The following is a 26,643-nucleotide window of genomic DNA, read 5'->3' as shown; positions in this document are numbered from 1 at the left end:
ATATCGTGCTCGTTAGGTGATCAATAATAACCAGAAAGAGAAATAGGAATCAACATTTTTAAAGATCATGACGACGAACCTTCTCGATCCCGATGTAGTATTGTTTTATAAAGCTCGAACGGAGGTGGGAGGCTAGGAAATATCTCCCTTCAAAGGATCCAAAGGTAAGCTGCTTCGTTAAGAGGATATAATCGATTGCGTTCAGAAGGTTCGTCGAAGAGACGTCCGGCGGTACACGCAGATCGTGGGTCAAAGTGGAATGTTTTCTCTAATGGGGAAATATTCCTTCGTAGAAAAGAAGATTACATTTCAAAAGAAGATTTCCGGAATCCTCTTTGATTCCATCTTGTTCCACCCTCAGAAATATTCAACGCAGTCGAGAAGGGAAAGTAAGGATCTACAATAACGTTGACAGTGCTTTTGAATATAGAACTAATGTTAATTTGGACAGCAATTGGCTAGAAAATTATATGTTCCGTAATAATGTTTCAATGCCATTCGGGTGATTAGGAACGATAAGGAAAATCTCAGGGCGATTCAGAAGGATACCAAAAAGGAAGTTCTGCGAATCAATTTTGAAGAAAATGGAGAAGAGAATGATGATACAGGGGATGAAGAATGCGAAGGTGAGGATAAAGATGAGTCACATTTCCATTTAAGTCGAATTTCTTGGAAAATAATGTCAATAATGATAATGTCAATATATCGAAGTGAAGATTCGTGCAACTTTAAATTGCTCTGTCCGCATATTTCATTGTTATTAGAACTAAACGATTTACACGGTGGTACAGAAAAAAGTGGTCCTTAAAAAATTTCGATCTCTTTGATATTTTATTTTTATTAAACATACTTCAGAATCTTCCGAAGATGTTAAAAACGTTGAATTAATCTTTTAATATACTTTTTAAGATTCCTAACTATTTATCACAATATTTGAGTGTATATTCAGGATTTTATTTCTATCAGAAAAATACGTCAAATATCTTTCAAACTCTCTGAAACAGACTTTCGCTTCAAGCAAGCGGAAAGTATGATAATTACAAAAAGAAAACTAATATTCACGAAAACATCCGATAACGGTTCGATTGTCGATATGTATCTCTCAAAGATTCTGCATTTGCCTCTTTGTACTCTCGTTCTCCTTGAATCATGTATGTCTATTCTAATTGACTAACTGACCGAATAGCCAGCAATTCAACTAGTATCAGGCAAGAAAATCAACCCACATGTTAGACTCGTCAATAGGTAGTATTAGAGTCAATAGGGAGAGCATACACGGTATAGCATCATGGAAGAGGCAGGAGCTGTACTACGGTCGGCTCTATATACGATCATACGATTAAATCGTAAAAATGTATAAATATACATACCATAAATCCGGTAACTCGAATTGTATTTCCTTTTCTGTTCTATATTATACAATAACATATCGAAGAAGAATTGCACAGTGTGGAATATAGTGTAAAATAATAATCAAACTCTATACAACTTTCTATCGTATCTTATAAAAGGGTATATCCCAGTATTAAACACGAAACTATATAATAAGGTCTTTAATGTAGCGTCTCGAATATAGATCATATATATGTATGTACAATTATGCGATTGTCTGAAACATGATAAATGAAAAAAATCTTATGAAAATAAATTCTTGTGTCAATATTAAACGATATAAAATTCAAATATGGTTAATCTATCCGAGAGCATATTTTCTAAAATGATATAAATGATTTCCATTATCGTGATTGACTAGGAGATTTTATAGTATTCTAGATCATCCCTCTTTAGAAACTCCTAGAAACATGTTTGAACGAGAATATCGGCTTAATTTAGAATACACGGCTATTCAACTACCGCATATAGGTAGTAAACTCTCTAATTGGGGGAGCGAGCATTGTTTCCACTAATTATTTTTCGTATACTAACGAGGGTATTATCCCTAGTAATTCTTTGGAAATGTTCCCAATAATTTCGGATCCATAGTACCGTAAAGGGGACATTTTTTTACACATGCCTTTGTTTCTCTTTTCGATCCTTTTTTCTTCTATTGATTCTCTCCATTCCTTTCAGTCACTTTACTTTGTAAAAATTTAATTTTACATAACTGCTTTTCGGGGAAGGAATTTTTTTTGGTACGTAATTATTGATACATACATATTTTTCATGACGAAAAGTGTATGCATTACGTAGCAAGTAAGATTTAAAAGAACTGTATTTGGAAGGAAAGCAAATTTCAAGAAAAGGCTGTCTTTCTACAACCTTTATAACTTATATTTTGATATAATAATATATATATTAATAATAATAGCAATAATAATGATAATATTAATAAGTATAATTAACCTCTGTTGGGGGAATTATTATGTCCATGTTAAATTATATATGCACTTATTGAGAAATTAAAACATTCCAACAAAATATTCAAAAAATACGAATATCATGTTAATAGAAATACAATAAATATATATGAAATATTATGATTTTTATTTAAGTACGTATCATTATTATTATGGTAATCTATTTGGTGCATTTAATTAAACGTTTCTTTTAAAATACATTAAATAATTATTTAAACTGACTATGATAATCAGTTTAACAATTAGTTTAATGAATAGATTAAAGAATTATTTAAACCGGTATAACGTTGACATGATGACGCAAATATACACTGAATATTCGACGCATAATTTAAAAGTGTTCCCTGGCTAACACTAATATCCCGAAAAACGATGTAGTTTTTGATCGTCCCTACGAGTTGAATCATTTTACAAAATATACCTCCTTCAGTAGCTATTTCATTTCAAATCTCTTTGATCCATGTTCCGCGTGCAACGTCGGACGACCCTTTAATAAATCTATCTGTCGATAAATCTATATTTATCGAGAAATTCATTTCCCCCCAATACATATCGAATTAAGCCTTTCCGAGTCATTCAATGGCGTAGTTGGATATTTTGATTGACTTGTGTAAATGGTGTTGAAATAAAATACGTAAAAGAGATAAAGACGATATTAGGAAAAAAAAGTGACAAATGATTTTGTATGAATCGATACTCTTTACTAATGCATTATAAAAAAACACAGATGTGTAAAAAAGAGATTGTTATCTTAAGTAATAGAGAAAGAACAGAAAGTAATTTAAAAAAAAAATTGTCAAACATTATTCTTTGCTCCAAATTAATTCTTATTCATATATCTTTTAAACGACAACAACAGGAAGAAACATATTTGCCAATTTTCAGAATTCTTTCATTAATTTCTAATTTCAAATTGTAAAGGGAAGGATGAGAAAATAGAAAAGACAGAAGGGCATAGAAGAAAAAGGATAATGATACATGTAATTAGTAGAGATCAATAGAGAAATTTATTACCTCGTAGATGATGACCATCTTGGTTCTTTCCATATATTGATTAATCTACGTCAAGTGTAATAACCCTGTGCAGAGGGCGCCCTCGTGGTTGCTCCGTTAGCAACCCAAAGGGATGTGCCGGGTATAAATACCGCCGTTCTGTGGATGGTGGTGAAGCAGCAAGTCATTCGTTCGGTGGTTGTCGAAGTAGCACTACGCGAGCGAGTGTGGTACAACAAATATTTGCCTGTGCATAGTTCATACGTATCAGAGATCAGTTATACAAGTTATTTAGGCGGTTGAAACAATTTCCTCAATTTTACTAGTCATTTGTCTATACTATCAATACAAGGTAAATTTGTTAGTAGTCAGTAGTTTATGATTTATTATAAATTTTCAAGTATATATTATGGAAATGTAACTGATTTTCGTTATCAAAATAATTGTTTGTTACCTTTCGGAAAAGGTACCTTATATCGCTTAAAGGATGAAACAAAATTTATTTTTGAGGACATTACAATTAGATGAACAATTGAATGGCTTCCGTAAGTCTTAACTAATCTAGGAATCTTATATTGTTTCAGAGATATACTAAACCAACCGAAGACGAGAACAGTTCCGATAGCCTGGAGGTATTGCAAAGGAGCCGAATTGATTTATATTTGAATTGTAATTCCAAAAAAGACAAAAAAATTTCAACTACATACCACCAGATAAAACAACATTGGACATCTAAAGTGAAAAGCAATCACATTGATTCTATCTATTCTTAGATCTATTCTTCTACTCTCTCTATCTTCTTCTGATTCTATCTAAATACGACGATTGGATTGTACAACATGGATAATACTAATGCCCGAAAAACAATAAGATTACTATATGAACACGTTTTTCTTTTTAAAATTACTTATAAATGGAAAAATAATCAACGCTGTGTTTATATAATGGTAAGATATTTTAGAGATATGATAAATTTTTTATTCTAAAATGTAATGTGGAATATAGTCTATAACATATTTATTTATTTTATAATAATTTATTGAATATTTTCGTAGATTATATGCAGGCGAAGAACGTATTATTTTTTGTAAGTGAATTTATCTAAATGAATCCCAAATGGGAGTAATTATTCGAAAAGTAGTATAATATGGAAATAAAATTTTTTTAGATTTTGACTTTCTAGTTTACTGATGAAAAATTTCCCCTCTCCTGTAACTATGTAGTTATATTTTTATTTCACTTATGCACTTGAAAAATTATTTCATAAACCTTGGAATCTTCTAACGAAGTTGACAGTTAAGTTTCTCTTTTTTAATTGCAATATGCACGTAAAACTGTAATTATTTATAATATAATTCATTATTATTAATAATTTTTGTATTAATAATTTCAAATTATTTTAATAACAGTATCAAAAACAATAAATATTGTAATTATCAGCATTAATTTCTTTCAATTTAAACGTAATATCATATACGAAATATGTAATGTTTCTTCTTTCGTAAGTTCAAGTTGTACTTAAAAATAGTGTTCTAATATTATTTGGTACTACTGCTATCACAATTTTCGTACTATGTAATTAGTATTGTAAAATATTCTCTTGTTAGATAATTTTTACGTAGGAAGTTGCATCTACTCCATTTTCCTTAAAAACATTCTCTTCGAATAGCACTTTCTTATCTTTTAAACATATATATATTGCTTAAGTTACCCTAGAAGTCATTTCCGTTATTGCACGATAATAAAAAACAAATATTCGGAGAAAGTCTCTTGTCATATTTCTTTGTTTCCTAATATCACCATCTTCTCCTTCACGCATTTCCTCTTCGAGAGATCCACACAGTGAGTAAGTGATTTGGGCGGATCAAGTAATTGCACCGCTACATATTGGGATATCTGTGTGGCTTTGGAATTTTTTATTTAAATGGTAGTGTTAGCTCGGGAACACTTTTAAATTATGCGTTAAATATGCAGTGTACGTTTACCTACCCGTGTCATCGTTATACCGTCAGTTTATATTATTATTCAACATAAATGAAAAGAAAAGAAATGTTTGGTTCAATATTCCATATTGTTTGTCAGAAGATTCATTTATTAAAAGTAATGATTATTGGAAGTCTCTCAGAAATATAAGTATTTGGGCGAGTTAATTTTTACGCGGTGGAAATACATTTCGATTGGAATATAATGAAAATGCATGTACACATTGCGTTCTTCCATACGTATCAAGTATCTTCGGCTTAAAGGATTTGTTATTACCCCTCTCCATGCACCAGTGCTCGAGTGTTCACTCATGCGCACTAGGCCATGTGGGCGGGAATACGCGCGCGGTACTGTGGGCGTGCGTACGTATATCTCCACCATTATTTGGATTAGAAGGAATGTATTTTTTCATTTGTTTTCCTCTCATCAAACGAAGCAAACAATTCGATAATAAGATTAGCAATGTAATTCAATTACCCATTTAGCGGTATTAATTAATTTGCAGATCGATATATAACGATTAATTTAGTTCTTTCATACAAACGAATACTTTTTTCCAAAAATTAATTCCCCATTGAATAATTTCAAGGAATGATCCAATTATACTTCGAGTTATCAAATACTTCGTATATTATGTTCCAAACTAATTAGTTCTTTGGAAAATATTATCTTTCTCAATTCGTTTATTTCTCATTATTTATAACCGAGTACAGCAACGACATCATTACATTTATAGTAACATAATATACCTTATTTACTTAGTATTATTCAAATATTATACTCGGATGATTAAATATCTGAATGAGCGTACATATAATAATCATTTATATATTACTTCCCCCAAAATAGTAGAGATCTGTAATATTTCTTTCTAGTCATCGTTATTCGATCAACCGATCTATATTGCGCAAAACATAATTTATAAATATCGTAAAAAAGCAGCTGTTGCGTGAGATTGCCATTTCTTTTAAATACAATATTCTGAGTCCTACTTTCTTGTTAAGGTCATGAATGGTTCTTGATAAGGTCTTCGAAAAAAATAAATAAATATGAATAATTGAATGCTAAAAAAAATTTCCTCCTCGGGAATAAGATGGATACACATTCTATTTTCACAATGTGAAATGATCGAAAGATATGAGTATGGAGAATGAAGAACAGATGAATGAAATGGAAAAGAACATTCAAAAGGAATAAAGAAAGATAAAAGCAAAAAGAAATATCCCCTTTACGGTAACATCCATCAAAAATTATTGGTAACATAGTGATAAAGTTATGGGAGATGACATATCTTATCAATTTATGAAGAATAGTTGGAACCAAAATAAATGGTGGAAAAGAAAAACCATGGTGATTCGATACTTGAAGTTATGACATTTTTCAATGGCAGTACAGGCTGTTTATTATAAATCTAGGCAAGTTCCTGAGAGATCAAGAAGGAGAAGATCTAGAATAAAATATAAGTTTAAAACCTACAATATTGGGATATATCATCTATATCATTTTTAACAACATGCTGTCGATAAAATAAATCATATTTGAATTTTTTTATTCCGATCTATAAATCTCAAAGCATTAAATAGGGCTAATTGTTTCTATTCATCCAGTCTTATAGGACATAATTATTAACGGACGGAAATAAAACTATTTTTACTACTCCTTCGTAAGTTCATTACATTTTGTTGATAATTACTTTAGCGATAAACTTATATATTTTTTCTTGTATATGTTACGTTAATGAAAGGAATCTTCCTTATTTTTTCATATACCATCTCCATATATATATATATCACTATGTACTAATATCTAATAATATTTATTTACTTATTTATTTATATATTCGTCTACATATTGATGAAGTATCTATATCTATTTGTGAATTATCAGGCATATGATTTAAAATATAATAATAAAGAAAATTAAAAGATAAAATGTAATCAAATCAAAAATTTATATAAATAAAAGAAGATATTAAGAAAAAAAGCGGAGGAAGATGTATCTGGAAAGTGTACCATCCGATATCGATTTCATATTTTCATATATTTCCCTTGTATTGATATGTGTAAACTCGGCTATAGATAAATGTTTCGTCCCTCTTTCTTAAACAAATTTTTGTTTTAATTTATTAAACAGGTGAGGGTTAAAAAATAAATTTAAAGTAAAGGAAGAAAAATTAAAATAAGTACATACATTCTTATATGATACTATATAAGAAAATAATTCTAGAATTTCAATTCACATTATTAATTATCCTGAAAACGGATAATAAATAGATAATTCATATAAATCATATTTCAACATAGGTCTTTGGAGAGAGATAATAATAATAGGTTCAGTATGAAAATACTTGACGATAAGTATGTGAGGACGTATTATGCACCTGCAGATCATTATACCTCGAAACATTCATTAACATGAGAATACGAGCTATGCAGCAAATTAATTGGTCCAAATCCCTATATTACTAAAGATGTATGTTAAATATTATGAATATTATTTAAGTCCGTGTCTTGAATATTGTGATAACCAATTTGGAACCATGATTTTAACGTTTCTTCTTTCATGAATTATACTAAATAATTATTAAAACTGGTATAACGTTGACCTGGTCACGCAAACGTACAGTGAATATTCGACGCATAATTTAAAAGTGTTCCCTGGCTAAAACTAATATCCTGAACAACGGCGAAGCTATTGATCGTCCCTACGTGTTGCATCATTTTGCAAAGTATATCTCCCTCAGGTGCATTTCAAGTTTTTTTGATCCATGTTCCGCGTGAAACGCCGGACGACCCATCAATAAATCTGTCTGTCGATAAATTAATATTCATCAAGAAATTCATTTCCAAATCCAATTAAGCCTTTCCGAGTCGTTCAATCGCGTTATAGGAAATTTTAATTGTCTTACGTAAATGGCGTCCAAATAAAATATGTTAAAGAGATGAAGTTGATATTAGGAAAGAAAAGTGACAAATGATTTTCTATGAATCCATATTCTTTCCTAATGCGTTATAAAAAAAAGGCAGATGTGTAAAAAAGAGATTGTTATCATCAGTAATAGAAAAAGAACAGAAAGTAATATTACAAAAAAAATTGTCAAACAATATTCTTCGCTCGAAATTAACACTTAAAAATAAATATTTTTAACGACAAATAAAGGAAGAAACATATTAGCCAATTTTCAGAATTCTATAATTGATTTCCAATATCAAAATGTAAAGAGAAGGAGGGGAAAAAAGGAACGAAAGAAACTCATTTCCTCGTAATGTATGACCATCTTGGTTCTTTAGCTATATTGATTAACCTACATCAAGTATAATAAACCTGCGCAGAGCGCCATAGTGTTCGATCGATTACGAAACTGCTGGCGACGTGCGGGGTACAAGTACCGCCGTTCGGTGGACGGCGATGCGGCTGCAAGTCATTCCTTCGGTGGTTGTCGAACTAGTAATACGCGAGCGAGTGTGGTACAACAAATATTCGTTCGTGCATACTTCATACGTCCCAGAGATCAGTTATATAAGCAATTCAGGCAGTTGAAGCAATTTCTTCATTCTTACTAGTCATTTGTATAAGCTATCAATATAAGGTAAATTTGTTAGTAATGATTAGTTCGTGATTTATTATAAAATTTCAATTTTGTATTATGGAAATGAAACTGATTTTCGTGATCAATAATATCTAAATTATTATTTGTTGCCTTTCGGAAAAGGTACTTTATATCGCTTAAAAGGTTGTAACAAAATTTATTTTTGAGGATAATACAATTAGATGAACAATTGAATGGCTTCCGTAAGTCTTAACTAATCTACGAATTTTATATTGTTTCAGAGATACACTTAACCAACCGAGGACGAAAGCAGTTCCAAGAGCCTGGATGTATTGCAAAGGAGCCGAATTCACTTATACTGGAATTTTAAATTCCAAAGAAGATACAAAAAGTTCAACAACGCTTCACCAGATAATAAAACATTGCACATCCAAAGTGAAACACATTTCCGTTGACACTTTCTGTTGCTCCGTACATACGACGATACGTCCTACATGGATAGTACAAATGCCAGACCATCAAAGAGATTAATATATGGAAACATTTTCATTTTTACATTTATGTTTAAATGGAAAATCAATCAATGCTGTGTTTATTGAATGGTAAGATACTTTAGAGATAAGATTAATTTTTCATTCTAAAATGTAATGTGGAATATAAAATCTATACGATATCTATATATTTTATAATAATTTATTAATATTTTCGTAGATTACATGCAGTCGAAGAAAGTATTTTTAGTTATAAGTGAATTTATCACAAATATTCCAAATGGAATGAAACCCAAATTGGAGTAATTATCCGGTAATTTCTATAATATACAAATGAAATTTTTTAAGAAATCTTATACAAATGGCTACTGCTGAATTTAAAGTATATTGATGGAATAATAGAATGGCTAGTGATAATGGTGTTTCAACGGTTTTTATTGCTTATAAAGCTCGTCGTTCGGACGTATGAGAGCTAGGGATTATTTCGCGTATGACACACACTTGCGTATTACTGGATCGAAAATCACGGGAGGAATGACTTCCCCTGGTTAAGTTAATCCCACGTCGTTTCGTTAGAAGACCAAGTTTCCTAGATTTTAATTTTCTAGTTTGGGGATGAAACATTTCCCCTCTCCTGTAACTATATTTTTATTTTATTTTCCCATCTCCTGTAGACATATTTTTATTTTTTGCACTTGAATGACTTTTTGCACTTATAAAATTATTTCATAAAACTTGGAATCTTCTAATGAAATTGACAATTAAGTTTCTCTTCTTTAATTGCAATATTCACGTAAAATTGTAATTATTTATAATATAATTCGTTATTATTAATAATTTTTGTATTAATAATTTCAAATTATTTTAATAATAATATCAAAAACAATAAATATTGTAATTATAAACATTAATTTCTATCAATTTAATCGTAATACCATATACGAAATATGTAATGTTTCTTCTTTCGTAAGTTCAAGTTGAACTTAAAAGTAATGTTCTAATATTATTTGGTATTACTGATATTACAATTTTCGTACTATGTAATTCGTATTGTAAAATATTCGGTTGTTAAAATTTTTTTCGTAGGAAGTTACATCTACTTCCATTTTCCTTAAAAGCACTCTCTTCAAATAGCACCTTCTTATCTTGTAAACATATATATGTTGCTTAAGTTACCCTAGAATTCATTTCCGTTATTGCACGATAATAAAAACAAGTATTCGGAGAAAATCTCTTGTCATATTTCTTTGTTTCCTAATATCATCATCTTCTCTTTCACGTATTTCCTATTCGAGAGAACCACAGAGTTAGTAAGTGATTTGGGCGGTGATTGAAACGCTACTTATTGGGAATACCGTGTCTCACTGGAGTTTTCTATTGAAATGGTGTTGTTATCTCGGGAATACTGTTAAATTATGCGTTTAACATTCAGGGTACGTCCATCTATCGTGTCATCGTTATACCATCAGCTTAAATAATTATTCAACATAATTTAAAGGGGGAAGAAGTATATTGTTCAATGTTCCAAATTATTTGTCAGAATATTCAGGTCATGTTATTAAAAATAATCAGTAACGGAGGTTTTTCATTGTAGTATTTGGACGAATTAATTTATTACGTAGTTGAAATACATTTCGATTGGGATTTAATGAAAATACATGAGCGCATTGCGTTCTTCCATACGTATCGTCAAGTACCTTCGGCTTAAACGATTTCTATTTACCCCTCTCCATGCACCAGTGCTCGAGTGTTCACTCATGCGCACTAGGCCATGTGGGCGGGAATACGCGCGCGGTACTGTGGGCTTGCGTCCGTATATCTCCTCCCTTATTTTGATAAAGAGGATTGTATTTTTTCATTTCTTTTCTTCTCGTCAGAACAAGCCAAATCCTCCTCGATTGACCTTATTTGTTTTCCAGGAAACGAATAATAAATAAATATTTCGTGTAAATCACATTTCAACATAGGTCTCATTTCTCGAAAAATAATGTCAACATGTCAAAGAGAAGACTCGAGTACTTTTAAATTGCTATTTCCTAATGCATTATAGTTATTACAATTAAACGATTTTCACGTTAGCATGGAAAAATAGTAATCCTTAAAATATTTCAACCTCTTTGATATTATATTTTTGTTAAACATACTTCAGAATCTTCCGAAGATATTTAAAACGTTCAATTAATCTTTTAGTATACTTTCTAAGAGTCCTAACTATATATTTAAATATTTGGGTCAACATTCAGAATTTTATCTCTATCAGAAAAATATGTCCAAATCTACTTGAAACTCTCTGGAACGGACCTTCGCTTCAAGCAAGCGGAAAGTATGATAATCAAAAAACGAAAACTAATAGGATTAATCACAAAAACAAACGATACCGGTTCAATTGGCGGTATGTATCCCTCGAAGACAAATTGTTTCTCCGTTTTTCTCTTTGTATTCTCGTCCTCATTGAATCATGAATCTCGATTCTAAGAGATCATGTATCTTTATTACAACTGACCGACAAGCCAGCAATTCAACTAGTATCAACCAAAAAAATCAACGGACATATTGGACTCGTCAATAGGCAGTATCTTAGGTAGAGCAAACACGGTATAATATCATGGAAGATGCAACAGCTACACAACGATTGGCTCCACATACGATCATACGATTAAATCCCATAAATGTATAAACAAACATGTTCGAAATCGGGTAACTCTAACTATATTTTCATTTCTGTTCAACATTATACAATAATATACCCAAGAGGAAGTGCACTTGAAAACGCTACGCTGGCGCGAATGTACACACATGGATGAAGAGAGATAATAATAATACGTTCAGTATGAACGTATTTGAAGCTAAGTATGGGAAAACGTATTACTTGAAAATCATTTACCTCGAATGAATCTTTCCATGAGAATTCGAGCTCCCGAACAACGGTAGAGCTTTTTATCGTCCCTACGTGTTGAATCATTTTGCAAAATATACCACCCTCAGGTTCATTTCAAGACTCTATGATCGACGTTCCTCGTGCAACGTCGGACGACCCTTCAATAAATCTATCTGTCGGTAAATCTATCTTCATCGAGAAATTCATTTCCCCCCAATCCATATCCAATTAAGCCTTTCCGAGTCGTTCAATCGCGTAATAGGAAATTTTGATTGACTTACGTAAATGGTGACCAAATAAAATACGTAGAAGAGATAAAGATGATATTAGGAAAAAAAAAGTGACAAATGATTTTGTATGAATCAATACTCTTTACTAATGCAATATAAAAAAACACAGATGTGTAAAAAAGAGATTGTTATCTTCAATAATAGAAAAAGAACAGAAAGTGATATAACAAAAAAAATTGTCAAACAATATTCTTTGCTCCAGATCGATTCTTATTCATAAATATTTTTAACGACAAAAACAGGAAGAAACATAATTGACAATTTTCAGAATTCTTTAATTAATTTCTAATTGCAAATTGTAAAGAGAAGGAAGGGAGAAAACAAACGACAGAAGAGCATAGAAGAAAAAGGATAATGATACACCCAATTAATAGAGATCAATAGAGAAATTCATTTCCACGTAACTTATCAGCATTTTGGTTTTTTCGATATATTGATTAATCTACGCCAAGTGTAATAACCCTGTGCAGAGGGTGCCATCGTTTTCGCTCGGTTAACAACCCAAAGCGTTGTGCGGGGTATAAATACCGCCGTTCGGAGGACGGCGATGAAGCTATAGGTCATTCATTCGGTAGTTGTCGATCTAGTAATACACGGGCGAGTGTGGTAAAACAAATATTCGTTCGTGCATACTTCATACGTCCCAGAGATCGGTTATATAAGTATTCAGGCGTTTGAAGCAATTTCTTCATTCTTACTAGTCATTTGTTTAAGCTATCAATACAAGGTAAATTTGTTAGTAATCGTAAGTTCGTGATTTATTATAAAATTTCAATTTTGTATTATGGAAATGAAACTGATTTTCGTGATCAATACAATCTTAATTAATATTTGTTGCCTTTCGGAAAAGGTACTTTATATCACATGTAAGGATGTAACAAAATTTATTTTTGAGTACAATACAATTAGATGAACAATAGAATGGCTTCCGTAAGTCTTAACTAATCTACGAATCTTATATTGTTTCAGAGATATACTAAACCAACCGAAGACGAAAACAGTTCCGATAGCCTGGAGGTATTGCAAAGGAGCCGAATTGATTTATATTTGAATTGTAATTCCAAAGAAAAACAACGCTCCACCAGATAATATAACATTGCACATCCAAAGTGAAAAGCAATCACATTGATTCTATCTATTCTTACGTACATACGACGATACGATTGTACAACATGGATAGTACAAATACCAGAAAAACAATAAGATTACTATATGAACACATTTTCCTTTTTAAAATTGCTTTTAAATGGAAAAACAATCAACGCTGTGTTTATTTAATGGTAAGATATTTTAGAGATATGATAAATTTTTTGTTCTAAAATGTAATGTCGAATATAAAGTCTATAACATATTTATCCATTTTATAATAATTTATAGAATACTTTCGTAGATTATATGCAGTCGAAGAAAGTATTATTATTTATAAGTGAATTTATCTCAAATATTCTAAATGGTACGAATCCCAAATGGGAGTAATTATCCGATAAGTACTATAATATGGAAATGAAATCTTTTAATAAATCTTATACAAATATAATGTCAAATTTAATGAATATTAATGGAATAATGGAATGATTAGTGATAAAGGTGTTTCAATCGTTTCTGTCATTTGTAAAACTGGTTTTGACATGTATGATAGCTAGGGATTATTTCGCGTATGAGACACACTTGCGTATGACTGGGTCGCAAATCCCGGAAGGAATAACTTAACCTAGTTTAATTAGCCACATGTTAGCTGGATAGAAGACCAAGCTTCCTAAAATCTAATTCTCTAACTAGAACGCATGGGGATAAATAATTTCGCCACTCCTATAGTTATGTAATTATATGTATATATACTCTATGTTCATGCGAAATTATCTGTGTAATATATCATGGAATTTCCTAATGAGAATCTTACAATAATTCGTCTATTTTTTAATTGAAAGAATCACATAAAACTGTAATTATTTATAATATAATTAATTATTAGAATAATAATTATTGTAATTATGACGACTAATTCTTATGAAGTTAATCGAATATTAATATAGGAAAATCGCACTGTTATTTTTTTCGTAAGTCTGACTTATGCTTAATGGTATTCTATTATCAGTATTCTATTATTCATAATGATATCACTATCAATTTTCGTACTACGTATATACTATATAATTCTTATAGTAAAATCATCTCTCTTAAAAAATTTTTTCGTCGGAAGTTATATCTACTGCCATATTGCATGAAAACATTTTCTCCAAATATTATTTCCTTTTCTTGTAAACAAATGCATATTGCTCAAGTTATCGAAGATAGCATTTTCGCTATTCCATAATAATAAAAAACGAATTCGGAGAAAATCTTTCGTCACATTTATGGTTTCCTAATATTACCTTCCCCTCTTTCCCGTATTTCCCCTTCGAGAGAAACACTCAGTTAGTTAAAACAGAAATGGTCAAATTACCAAGTTATACGAAAAGAATGTCAGTCGATTTTATGAAAAAGAAGTACGTTCACAACGGTCTGAGGGCTTCTATAAACCACTTAAAGAGAGCGATAAGGACTTGTCTGCAATCGTACGCGAGTACGCTTCGTACCATGCAATGATATTTGATGGAGTAAACAAGCAATCATGAAACTGAGGGGAGATTTGCGAAGCTGAACTCGTGTCGTATTGAAATTTCTAGTGAAACAGATAGTTCCCTACACTAATAAGCCAAAAAATCAGAAACGTAATATTCCTTTGGTATATATCGTTTCGTGATTTCGTAATATACAATTTCAGTCTTCCAACCTGTTTACTTACTCATATCTTTTTCATTAAGAGAATGGCAAAATTTCCAAACACGAGTAAGTTTCGTGCTATAAGTAATATCGAAGGGGAATTTTGGCTTCAAGACAAACATTAATACAGACATCTTAGAAAAAAAAAAAAAAATCGGGAAGAAAACGATAGGAGTGATAGTCATTACATCCAACAAAAAAACGGAAAGACCTCACGCATAATGCGAGCGATGATAATGTTGGAAAAGAATTGATTCAACATTTATCACAGACATCATGGAAAATTATAATGGACAAAATTGTGATTTTTCTGCAAAAATATATGATTCTCCATGCCTACAAATTCCCCTGTTAACAAGTATTGATCGGCATTTAACGATTTGCTTGTTGAGGAATACCTTCTCTCCTACCTATCGTTCAGCACCATCATATTGAACGATTTATTACTACCTCTCTCCGTGCACATGCGCGTTTACGTGTTCCAGTCAAGTGGACGGAAGAGAGTGCGCGTGTTTGCGTAAATCTCCTCACTCATTTTGAAAACAAGGATGGTATTTTTTCATTAGTTCTCCCCTCATCAAACCAAGCAGACAATCCGATAATACGATTAGCGGTATAATTCAATTATCTATTTAGCTGTATGATTTCATTTGTCTTTAGCGGATCGATATACCACGGCTGGTATGATTCTTCAATATGAACGGATAAATTGTTCCGGAAAGTTACTCCCTATTGGTGAATGCAAAACAATAATACCATTACACTTCTAATTATCTAATATATCGTTTATAAGGTTCCAAATCAATTGGTTCCTAAAAAAATAGGCTATTGTTCTGCAAAATAAGTAAGCTTGTTATCAAACAATGAATCTAAATAGGTCATTGAATTATACAGCCAATCTCCTATTGTTTGCTTGGTTTGATGACAGGAAAACAAATGAAAAAATACCTTCCTTATTATCAAAATAAGGCAGGAGTTCTACGTACACACGCACATTCAATGCAAACCACTCGACCCGATGCCGATAGACGCGCAAAAGAGCACACGTACATGGAGAGAGATAATAGAGAAAGGTTTACACGAACGTACTTGACGATAAATATGGGAGAACGTATTACGGACATCCACTATCACGAAATTCCTTTCATAACATACTAAATGGATAATTAACGTTACGCACCAAATTATTTCATCCAAATATCAATATTTAAGAAAAACTCTAATTAAGTATTACGACTATTTTTTATGTATATGTCGTGAATATTACGGAAAACAGTTTGAAATATAGAATTCAATACTTCTCCCTTTCTAATTATATCGAATGGTTATTTAATTTAAATCGATGGAATAACAATGAAGTGACGTGGACTTTCTATTTCACGTATAATTTAAAAGTATTCCCCTGCTAATGGTATTACTTTGAAAAAAGATGAACCTTTTGATCGTCCCTGTCTGTTCAATCATTTTGTATGATAAACGTCCCTCAGTTTCATTATAATTCCCCTGTGATCCTAACCCCGCGTGGACCGTCGGACGCCTCATCGACAAATCTTTTTGAGCACACTCGAATATACCCTCTAGCTAAATCTGCTCACGGTTAGATGCTTTAAAGAAGATAAATCCCTCCAATTTCTTCGTACCCTTGTTCCAAGCTTTATAAAACAGCAACATATTGGTCTTTCGAAACTTCATCATCAAGCACGTTCGTATTTTCTTCTTTTTCCTCTTCCTAGGTATTCACAATCACATAAAGCATACATGAACAATAGCTAACATTGTTCCTTCCTTTGCTATAATTTTCAACTGCCTCTTGAAACACTCTTCTTCTTCAATATGCTTCAATGAAGCTTATCAATAGAAATATTCTCGTCGCCATGATAAAATCTCTGTAAAAATTCAATAAATTATTCTAAAATATACCTATGATACAGATTTTATATTCCATATTATACTTTAAAATAAAAACATTATATATTATCTCTAAAATATCTTAACATTCGATAAAGACAGCACTGTTTGATTTACCATTGAAATATAAGACTGAAGAGGTACACGTTTCCATTTCCTACACTTGTTGACGTTCCGACATTTCTACTATCCAAGTAGAACGAATCGTCGGATTTGAAGAAAAACAGGAAGTACCAATGGAAGATCGTTTCATTTTGGACGTCAAATGTTTAATGATCATATTAAGCTTAGTTGAAATCCATATATCTTTTTTGGACGTAGAATCCAGATATCGTTCAATCTTGATCCTCTGCAATACTTCGGAGCTATTGGAGTTGTTTTTGCCTTTGTCAGTCTCTTATATCTCTGACATAATTTAAATTTCGTAAATTAGTTAAGATTTAGGATAGACGTTCAATTGTTCATTTAATTATGCAGCCATCAAAGGTAAATTGGGTTACGCCCATTTAAGTCAGATGAAGTATCTTCTCCGAAAAGCAACAAAATAATAATTAGGATGGCATTGATCACGAAAATCAGTTTCATTACCACAATAGAAATGAAATTTTATAATAAATTATATTCTAATGACTACTGATAAATTTACTTTATATCGATAACGAACAAAAGACAAGTGAGAATGAAGAAATTGTTAGTACTGTTTGAACTGCTTGTATGTTTCTTTTGAAACGTAAGAAATATATATGCGATAATTTTATCATTTACTTGCGTATTACTCCTTCAAAAATTATTGAGAGGATGACTTCTGCAGGAGAATTTCCTCCGCAAACCGCAATGTAGGGTGACTAGCTAATTTCTGAGGCGTGGCTCGGTGGAAGGAGTTATTATATTCTATGCATTTAATCAATACCATGTATTATGTGATAGAAAGAGCCGAAATGTCGTGGGTCGAAAGTTAGTAAGCAAAATTTTCAATGATACTTCCATTAACTGGACAAATTGTTTTCCATTTTTTATTTCTGGTCTTTTCTTTTTTTCACACCTTCTGTTCTTTACAATTTACAATTAGAAATTAACTAAAGAATTTTGATAATCTATTAATATTTTTACTTTAGACTATTAATATTTTTCCCAGTTTCATCGTTTAAAATATTTAAAAATATATATTAATATCCAGCAAGAAGTATTGCTTTAAAATATGTTTCGTAAAATTACCTTCTGTTTTTTTTGTATTATTTATGTTAACCAGCTTCTCTCTTTCCTTATTACATAGTGACAAAGCTTATGGATTTACAGAAAATCATTGGTTATATTTATTTTCCTTTTCGCATTATCGATTTAAATGCGTTTTACACTAGTCAATCTAAACTTCTTATTCCGTGGTGGAACGTTCCTTAAGAGATACGAGTGGGGGGAAACAGGTTAGTGGACCAATCTCTTTCATTTCGACTGACTGTTGCCATTTCCTATTGACTCCCATATCTAATGTTCCACATTACAGAAATGCATATTTTGATAAACGCATCTGCTTCGAGTAATTCAACGCGCCGTATCAAGCGTTAATATTAAATGAAAAGGAATTAATTATATTGTTGAAATTTTCTCATAACAAAAATATCTTGTGAGCGTTATTACCCAAATTTTTTTATTTCCATCTGTCAAACGTCGGCCAAAAATGTTATTTATGAAAAACAATATTTTTTTCCGATTTCTTTTTCCCATAATAAAAATTTGTATAATCGGCGAAGTGATCAGCATGAGAAGTATCTAATTCTCCTTTGAAATTTTCAGTTTTTCGTTACAGTTCATCGACAGTGACGGGATAATTCATATTATAGGCTCAATTTTAAAAAATGGGGAAAAAATACATATCCATATATCTCATGCATGCAGAGCACACATTGAATTACAGATAGATCTGAGATATTGTATTATCCAAAATTCTCAACGTCTTTCAAAATTTTTCTAGTGCTTCTAGAGAATACCATAAATGATCGTGCAGGAATCAATAGCAAGACATTTCCTTTTGAAACATCGTTCTTCTTTCTAACTTACTCGTAATACCATCTTTTATACCGTGCTCGTTAGGTGATCGATAATAACCAGAAAGAGAAATAGAAAGACAACATTTTTAATAGTCATGACGACGAACCTTTTTGATTCCCATGTAGTATTGTTTTATAAAGCTCGAACTGTGGTAGGAGGCTTGGAAATATCTCCCTTCAAAGGATCCGATGGTAAGTTGCTTCATTAAGAGGATATAATCGATTGCGTTCAGAAGGTTCGTCGAAGAGACGTCCGACGGTACACACAGATCGTGGGTCAAAGTGGAATGTTTTCTCTAATGGGGAAATATTCCTTCGTAGAAAAGAAGATTACATTTCAAAAGAAGATTTCCGGAATCCTCTTTGATTCCATCTTGTTCCACCCTCAGAAATATTCAACGCAGTCGAGAAGGGAAAGTAAGGATCTATAATAACGTTGACAGTGCTTTTGAATATAGAACTAATGTTAATTTGGACAGCAATTGGCTAGAAAATTATATGTACCATCATAATGTTTATTTCAATGCCATTCGGGTGATTAGGAGTGATAAGGAAAATCTCAGGGCGATTCACAAGGATTCCAAAAAGGAAGTTTTGCGAATCAATTTTGAAGAAAATGGAGAACAAAATGGTGATACAGGGGATGAAGAAGGCCAAGTTGAGGATAAAGATGAGTCACATTTCGATATAAGTCGAATTTCTTGGAAAATAATGTCAATAATCATAATGTCAATATATCGAAGTGAATATTCGAGCAACTTTAAATTGCTCTGTATAATCGCATATTTCATAGTTATTAGAATTAAACGATTTACATGGTGGTATTGAAAAAAAGTGATCCTTAAAAAATTTCGATCTCTTTGATATTTTATATTTGTTAAACTACTTCAAAATCATCCGAAGATATTAAAAACGTTCAATTTATCTTTTAATATATTTTTTATGATTCCTTTATTTATTTATCACAATATTTGTGTGTATATTCAGAATTTTATTTCTATCAGAAAAATACGTCAAATCTCTTGCAAACTCTCTGAAACAGACTTTCGCTTCAAGCAAGCGGAAAGTATGATAATTACAAAAAGAAAACTAATACGATCTCGTTCTCCTTGAATCATGTATGTCTATTCTAATTGACTAACTGACCGAATAGCCAGCAATTCAACTAGTATCAGCCAAGAAAATCAACCCACATGTTAGACTCGTCAATAGGTAGTATTAGCGTCAACAGGGAGAGCATACACGGTATAGCATCATGGAAGAGGCAGGAGCTGTACTACGGTCGGCTCTATATACGATCATACGATTAAATCGTAAAAATGTATAAATATACATACCATAAATCCGGTAACTCGAATTGTATTTCCTTTTCTGTTCTATATTATACAATAACATATCGAAGAAGAATTGCACAGTGTGGAATATAGTGTAAAATAATAATCAAACTCTATACAACTTTCTATCGTATCTTATAAAAGGGTATATCCCAGTATTAAACACGAAACTATATAATAAGGTCTTTAATGTAGCGTCTCGAATATAGATCATATATATGTATGTACAATTATGCGATTGTCTGAAACATGATAAATGAAAAAGATCCTATGAAAATAAATTCTTGTGTCAATATTAAACGATATAAAATTCAAATATGGTTAATCTATCCGAGAGCATATTTTCTAAAATGATATAAATGATTTCCATTATCGTGATTGACTAGGAGATTTTATAGTATTCTAGATCATCCCTCTTCAGAAACTCCTAGAAACATGTTTGAACGAGAATATCGGCTTAATTTAGAATAAACGGCTATTCAACTACCGCGTATCGGTAGTCAGCTCTCTAATTGGTGGAACGTGCATTGTTTCCGCTAATTATTTTTCGTATATTAACGAGGGTATCATCCCGAATAATTCATTCGCAATGTTTCCTAGAATTTCGGATCCATGCTACAGTAAAGAGGACATTTGTTTTAGACACATGCCTTCATTTCTCTTTTTAATCATTTTTTCTTCTTTTAGTTCTCCCTATTCCTTGCAATCATTTTACTTTGTAAGAGTTTAATTTTGCATGAATCCCTTTCGGGGAGGGAAGTTTTTTTGGTACGTAATTATTCATTCATACAAATTTTTCATGACGACAGTGTAGGCATTAAGTAGAAAGTAGGATTTAATTCATTTAATCGAATCGACCGTTAACATGAGAATTCGATCTATGCAGCAAATTTATTGCTTCAAATCCCTACATTACTACTGGTATACATTAAATATTATCAACTTCATTTAAGTACGTATCGTTAATATTATGGTAATCAATTTGGAGCATTTAATTAAACGTTTCTTTTCTTTAAATTACATGAAATTATTATTTAAACTAACTATGATCATCAGTTTAATAATTAGTTTAAAATATAATGTAAAGAATTATTTAAACCGGTATAACGTTGACATGATGACGCAAATGTACAATAAATATTCGATGCATAATTTAAAAGTGTTCCCTGGCTAACACTAATATCCCGAAGAACGGTGAAGCTCTTGATCGTCCCTACGTATTGAATCATTTTGCAAAATATACTTCCCTCAAGTTCATTTCAAGACTCTTTTATCCATGTTTCGCCTGCAACGTCGGACGACCCTTCAATAAATCTATCCGTCGATAAATGTATATTCATCGAAAAATTCATTTCGCCCCAATACATATCCAATTAAGCCTTTTCGAGCCGTTCAATCGCGTAATAGGAAATTTTGATTGACTTACGTAAATGGTTTCCACATAAAATACGTAAAAGACATCAAGATGACATTAGGAGAAAAAAAGTGACAAATGATTTTCTACGAATCCATATTCTTTACTAATGCGTTATAAAAAAACACAGATGTATAAAAAAGAGATTGTTATCTTAAGTAATAGAAAAGGAACAGAAAGTAATATTACAAAAAAAATTTTCAAAGAACATTCTTTGTTTATTCTAATAACCAAATTAATCCTTATTAATAAATATTTTAACGGCAAAAACTGGAAGAAACATATTTACCAATTTTCAGAATTCTTTAATTAATATCTAATTTGAAACTGTAAAGAGAAGGATGTGAAAAAAGCAACGAAAGTAGAGAATAGAAAAAAAGGATAATGATACATCCAATCAATAGAAATCAATATAGAAATTTATTTTCTCGTAGATTTTGACCATCTTGTCTCTTTCCATATATTGATTAATCTACGCCAAGTGTAATAACCTTGCGCAGAGGGCGCCCTCGTGGTCGCTCGGTTAACAACCCAAGCGACGGCGGGGTATAAATACCGCCGTTCGGTGGATGGTGGTGAAGCAGCAAGTCATTCCTCCGGTGGTTGTCGAACTAGTAATACGCGAGCGAGTGTGGTATAACAAATATTCTTTCGTGCATAGTTCATACGTGTCAGAGATCAGTTATACAAGTTATTTAGGCGGTGGAAACAATTTCCTTAATCTTCCTAGTCATTTGTCTATACTATCAATATAAGGTAAATTTGTTAGTAGTCCGTAGTTTGTGATTTATTATAAAATTTCAATTTTGTATTATGGAAATGAAACTGATTTTCGTTATCAATACTATTTAAATTTTTGTTTGTTGCATTTCGGAAAAGGTACTTTTTATCGCTTAAAAGGATGTCACAAAATTTATTTTTGAGGACATTACAATTAGATGAACAATTGAATGGCTTCCGTAAGTCTTAACTAATCTACGAATCTTATATTGTTTCAGAGATATACTAAACCAACCGAAGACGAAATCAGTTCCGATAGCCTTGGATCTAATCCAAAGGAACCGAATTGATTTATATTTGAATTGTAATTCCAAAAAAGATAAAAAAAGTTCATCTACGTTCCCCCAGATAAAACTACAATGCACATCCGAAGTGAAACACATATACATTGACACTACCTGTTCTTCCGTACATACGACGATACTTCCAACATGGATAGTACAAATGCCAGCCCAACAAGGAGAATAATATATGAAAACATTTCCCTTTTTATATTTATATTTAAATGGAAAATCAGTCAACGCTGTGCTTATTTAATGGTAAGATATTTTAGAGATGAGATAAATTGTTTATTCTAAAATGTAATGTGGAATATAAAGTCTATAACATATTTATTTATTTTATAATAATTTATTGAATATTTTCGTAGATCATATGCAGTCGAAGAAGGTATTATTATTTATAAGTGAATTTACCAAAAATATGCTAATTGGTATGAATCCCAAATTGGAATAATTATCCGGTAATTTCTATAATGTGGAACTGGAATTTTTTAATAAATCTTATACAAATATAAAGAATATTAACGGAATAATAGAATGATTAGTGATAAAGGTTTTTCAATCGTTTCTGTCATTTGTAAAGCTGTTGTTTGGCACGTATGATAGCTAGGGATTATTTCGCGTATGACACACACTTGCGTATTACTAGCTCGAAAATCACGGAAGGAATGACCCCCTGGTTAAGTTAATCCCATGTCGTCTCGTTAGAAGACCAAGATTCCTAGATTTTAATTTTCTAGTTTGAGGATGAAAAATTTCTCCTCTCCTATAACTATTTAGTTATATTTTTATTTCCTTTATGCACTTGAAAAATTATTTCATAAAACTTGGAATCTTCTAACGAAATTGACAGTTATTTTTTTCTTTTTTAATTGCAATATGCACGTAAAACTGTAATTGTTTATAATATAATTCATTATTATTAATAATTTTTGTATTAATAATTTCAAATTATTTTAATAATAGTATCAAAAACAATAAATATTCTAATTATCAACATTAATTTCTTTTAATATAATCGTAATATCATATACGAAATATGTAATGTTTCTACTTTCGTAAGTTCAAGTTATACTTAAAAATGGTGTTCTAATATTATTTGGTATTACTGAGATTACAATTTTCGTACTATGTAATTCGTATTGTAAAATATTCTGTTGTTAAAAAATTTTTTCGTAGGAAGTTACATCTACTTCCATTTTCCTTAAAAGCACTCTCTTCAAATAGCACCTTCTTATCTTGTAAACATATATATGTTGCTTAAGTTACCCTAGAATTCATTTCCGTTATTGCACGATAATAAAAAACAAATATTCGAAGAAAATCTCTTGTCATATTTCTTTGTTTCCTAATATCACCATCTTCTCCTTCACGCATTTCCTCTTCGCGAGAACCACATAGTTAGTAAGTGATTTGGACGGATCAAATGATTACACTGCTACATTTTGGGATATCCGTGTTGCTATGGAATTTTTTATTTAAATGGTAGTGTTAGCTCGGGAACACTTTTAAATTATGCGTTAAATATGCAGTGTACGTTTATCTCACCGTGTCATCGTTATACCGTCAGTTTATATTATTATTCAACATAATTAAAAAGAAAAGAAATGTTTGGTTCAATATTCCATATTGTTTGTCAGAATATTCATTTAGTAAAAATAATGATTATTGGTAGTCTCTCAGAAATATAAGTATTTGAGCAGGTTAATTTTTACGTGGCGGAAATACCTTTCGATTGGAATATAATGAAAATGCAAGTACACATTGCGTTCGTCCATACGTATCGTCAACTACCTGCGTTTTAAACGATTTGTTGTTACCCCTCTCCATGCACCTGTGCTCATGTGTTCATTCATGCGCACTAGACCATGTGGGCGGGAATACGCGCGCGGTACTATGGGCTTGCGTCCGTATATCTCCTCCCTTATTTTGATAAAGAGGATTGTATTTTTTCATTTCTTTTCTTCTCGTCAGAACAAGCCAAATCCTCCTCGATTGACCTTATTTGTTTTCCAGGAAACGAATAATAAATAAATATTTCGTGTAAATCACATTTCAACATAGATCTCATTTCTCGAAAATTAATGTCAACATGTCAAAGAGAAGACTCGAGTACTTTTAAATTGCTCCTTCCTAATGCATTACAGGTATTAGAATTAAACGATTTTCACGTTAGCATGAAAAAATAGTAATCCTTTTAATATTTCAACCTCTTTGATATTTTATTCTGGTTAAACATACTTCAGAATCTTCCGAAGATACTTAAAACGTTCAATTAATCTTTTAGTATACTTTCTAAGAGTCCTAACTATATATTCAAATATTTGGGTCAACATTCAGAATTTTATTTCTATCAGAAAAACATGTCCAAATCTACTTGAAACTCTCTGAAACGGACTTTCGCTTCTAGCAAGCGGAAAGTATGATAATCAAAAAACGAAAACTAATAAGATTAATCACGAAAACAAACGATACCGGTTCAATTGGCGGTATGTATCCCTTGAAGACAAATTGTTTCTCCGTTTGTCTCTTTGTATTCTCGTTCTCATTGAATCATGAATCTCGATTCTAAGAGATCATGTATCTTTATTACAACTGACCGACAAGCCAGGAATTCAACTAGTATCAACCAAAAAAATCAACGGACATATTGGACTCGTCAATAGGCAATATCATAGGTAGAGCAAACACGGTATAATATCATGGAAGATGCAACAGCTGCACAACGATTGGCTCTACATACGATCAGTCGATTAAATCGCGTAAATGTATGAGCAAACATGTCCTAAATCCGGTAACTCTAATTATATTTTGTTTTCTGTTGAATATTATACAATAGTATACACAAGAGGAAGTGCACAGTATAAAATATAGTGGAAAATAATAATCAAAGACTATACAACTTTCTATCGTATATTATAAAACGTAGTTATAACATATTATTATATACGAAATTGTATAATACGATCTATACTGTAGCGTCTCGAATATAGCTCATCTATATCTATACAGAATTATGCGATTATCTAAAACATGATAAAAGAAAAAAAATCCTATGAAAATAAATTCTTGCGTCAATATTAAACGATATAAAACTGAAATATGTTTTATCTATCCGAGTGCATATTTTCTAAAATGATATAAATGAATTTCATTATCGTGACTGACTGGGAGCAATTATATTATTCTGGATCATCCCTCTTCACAAACTCCTAGAAACTTGTTTGAACGAGAAAATCTACTCAATTCAGAATAAACGACTATTCATATACATATAGGTAGTAAGCTCTCTAATTGGTGGAGCGGGCATTGTTTCCACTAATTATTTTTCGTATATTAACGAGGGTATCATCCCTAGTAATTCTTTCGAAATGTTCCCAATAATTTCGTATCCTGACTGCAGTTAAGCGGACATTTCTTTTTAGGTAGATGCATTCATTCCTCTTTTTGATTCGTTTCTATTCTTTTGATTCTCCCCATTTTTTCCAGTCACTTTACTTTGTAAAAATATAATTTTACATAACTTCTTTTGGGGGAGGGAATTTTTTTTTGGTACGTAATTATTCATACATACAT

At 31.3% G+C, this 26,643-nt stretch overlaps 4 long non-coding RNA genes across 4 annotated transcripts; 3 read left to right on the top strand and 1 right to left on the bottom strand.

The window, feature by feature from the left end:
• The first annotated feature begins 3,547 nt into the window (after positions 1-3,547).
• Positions 3,548-4,525, top strand: LOC127070005 (uncharacterized). The gene is made up of 3 exons (XR_007783933.1): positions 3,548-3,702; positions 3,935-4,297; positions 4,406-4,525. It is a non-coding gene; the product is annotated as an uncharacterized LOC127070005 (long non-coding RNA).
• A 4,222-nt stretch (positions 4,526-8,747) lies between these two features.
• Positions 8,748-10,604, top strand: LOC127069995 (uncharacterized). The gene is made up of 3 exons (XR_007783909.1): positions 8,748-8,922; positions 9,165-9,485; positions 9,595-10,604. It is a non-coding gene; the product is annotated as an uncharacterized LOC127069995 (long non-coding RNA).
• On the bottom strand, positions 9,603-18,122 carry LOC127069997 (uncharacterized). Its single transcript, XR_007783911.1, has 3 exons — positions 17,979-18,122; positions 17,331-17,618; positions 9,603-17,191 (listed from the first exon to the last, which is right to left on the bottom strand). It is a non-coding gene; the product is annotated as an uncharacterized LOC127069997 (long non-coding RNA).
• A 4,476-nt stretch (positions 18,123-22,598) lies between these two features.
• LOC127070003 (uncharacterized) lies at positions 22,599-24,379 on the top strand. Its single transcript, XR_007783931.1, has 3 exons — positions 22,599-22,762; positions 23,005-23,325; positions 23,436-24,379. It is a non-coding gene; the product is annotated as an uncharacterized LOC127070003 (long non-coding RNA).
• Positions 24,380-26,643: the final 2,264 nt, after the last annotated feature.

Source organism: Vespula vulgaris, chromosome 17 (assembly GCF_905475345.1).
Source record: "Vespula vulgaris chromosome 17, iyVesVulg1.1, whole genome shotgun sequence".
In the NCBI taxonomy this organism is placed as follows: domain Eukaryota; kingdom Metazoa; phylum Arthropoda; class Insecta; order Hymenoptera; family Vespidae; genus Vespula; species Vespula vulgaris.
The sequence above is the reverse complement of the archived record's forward strand: the minus strand, read 5'-3'. Positions and strand labels throughout refer to the sequence as shown.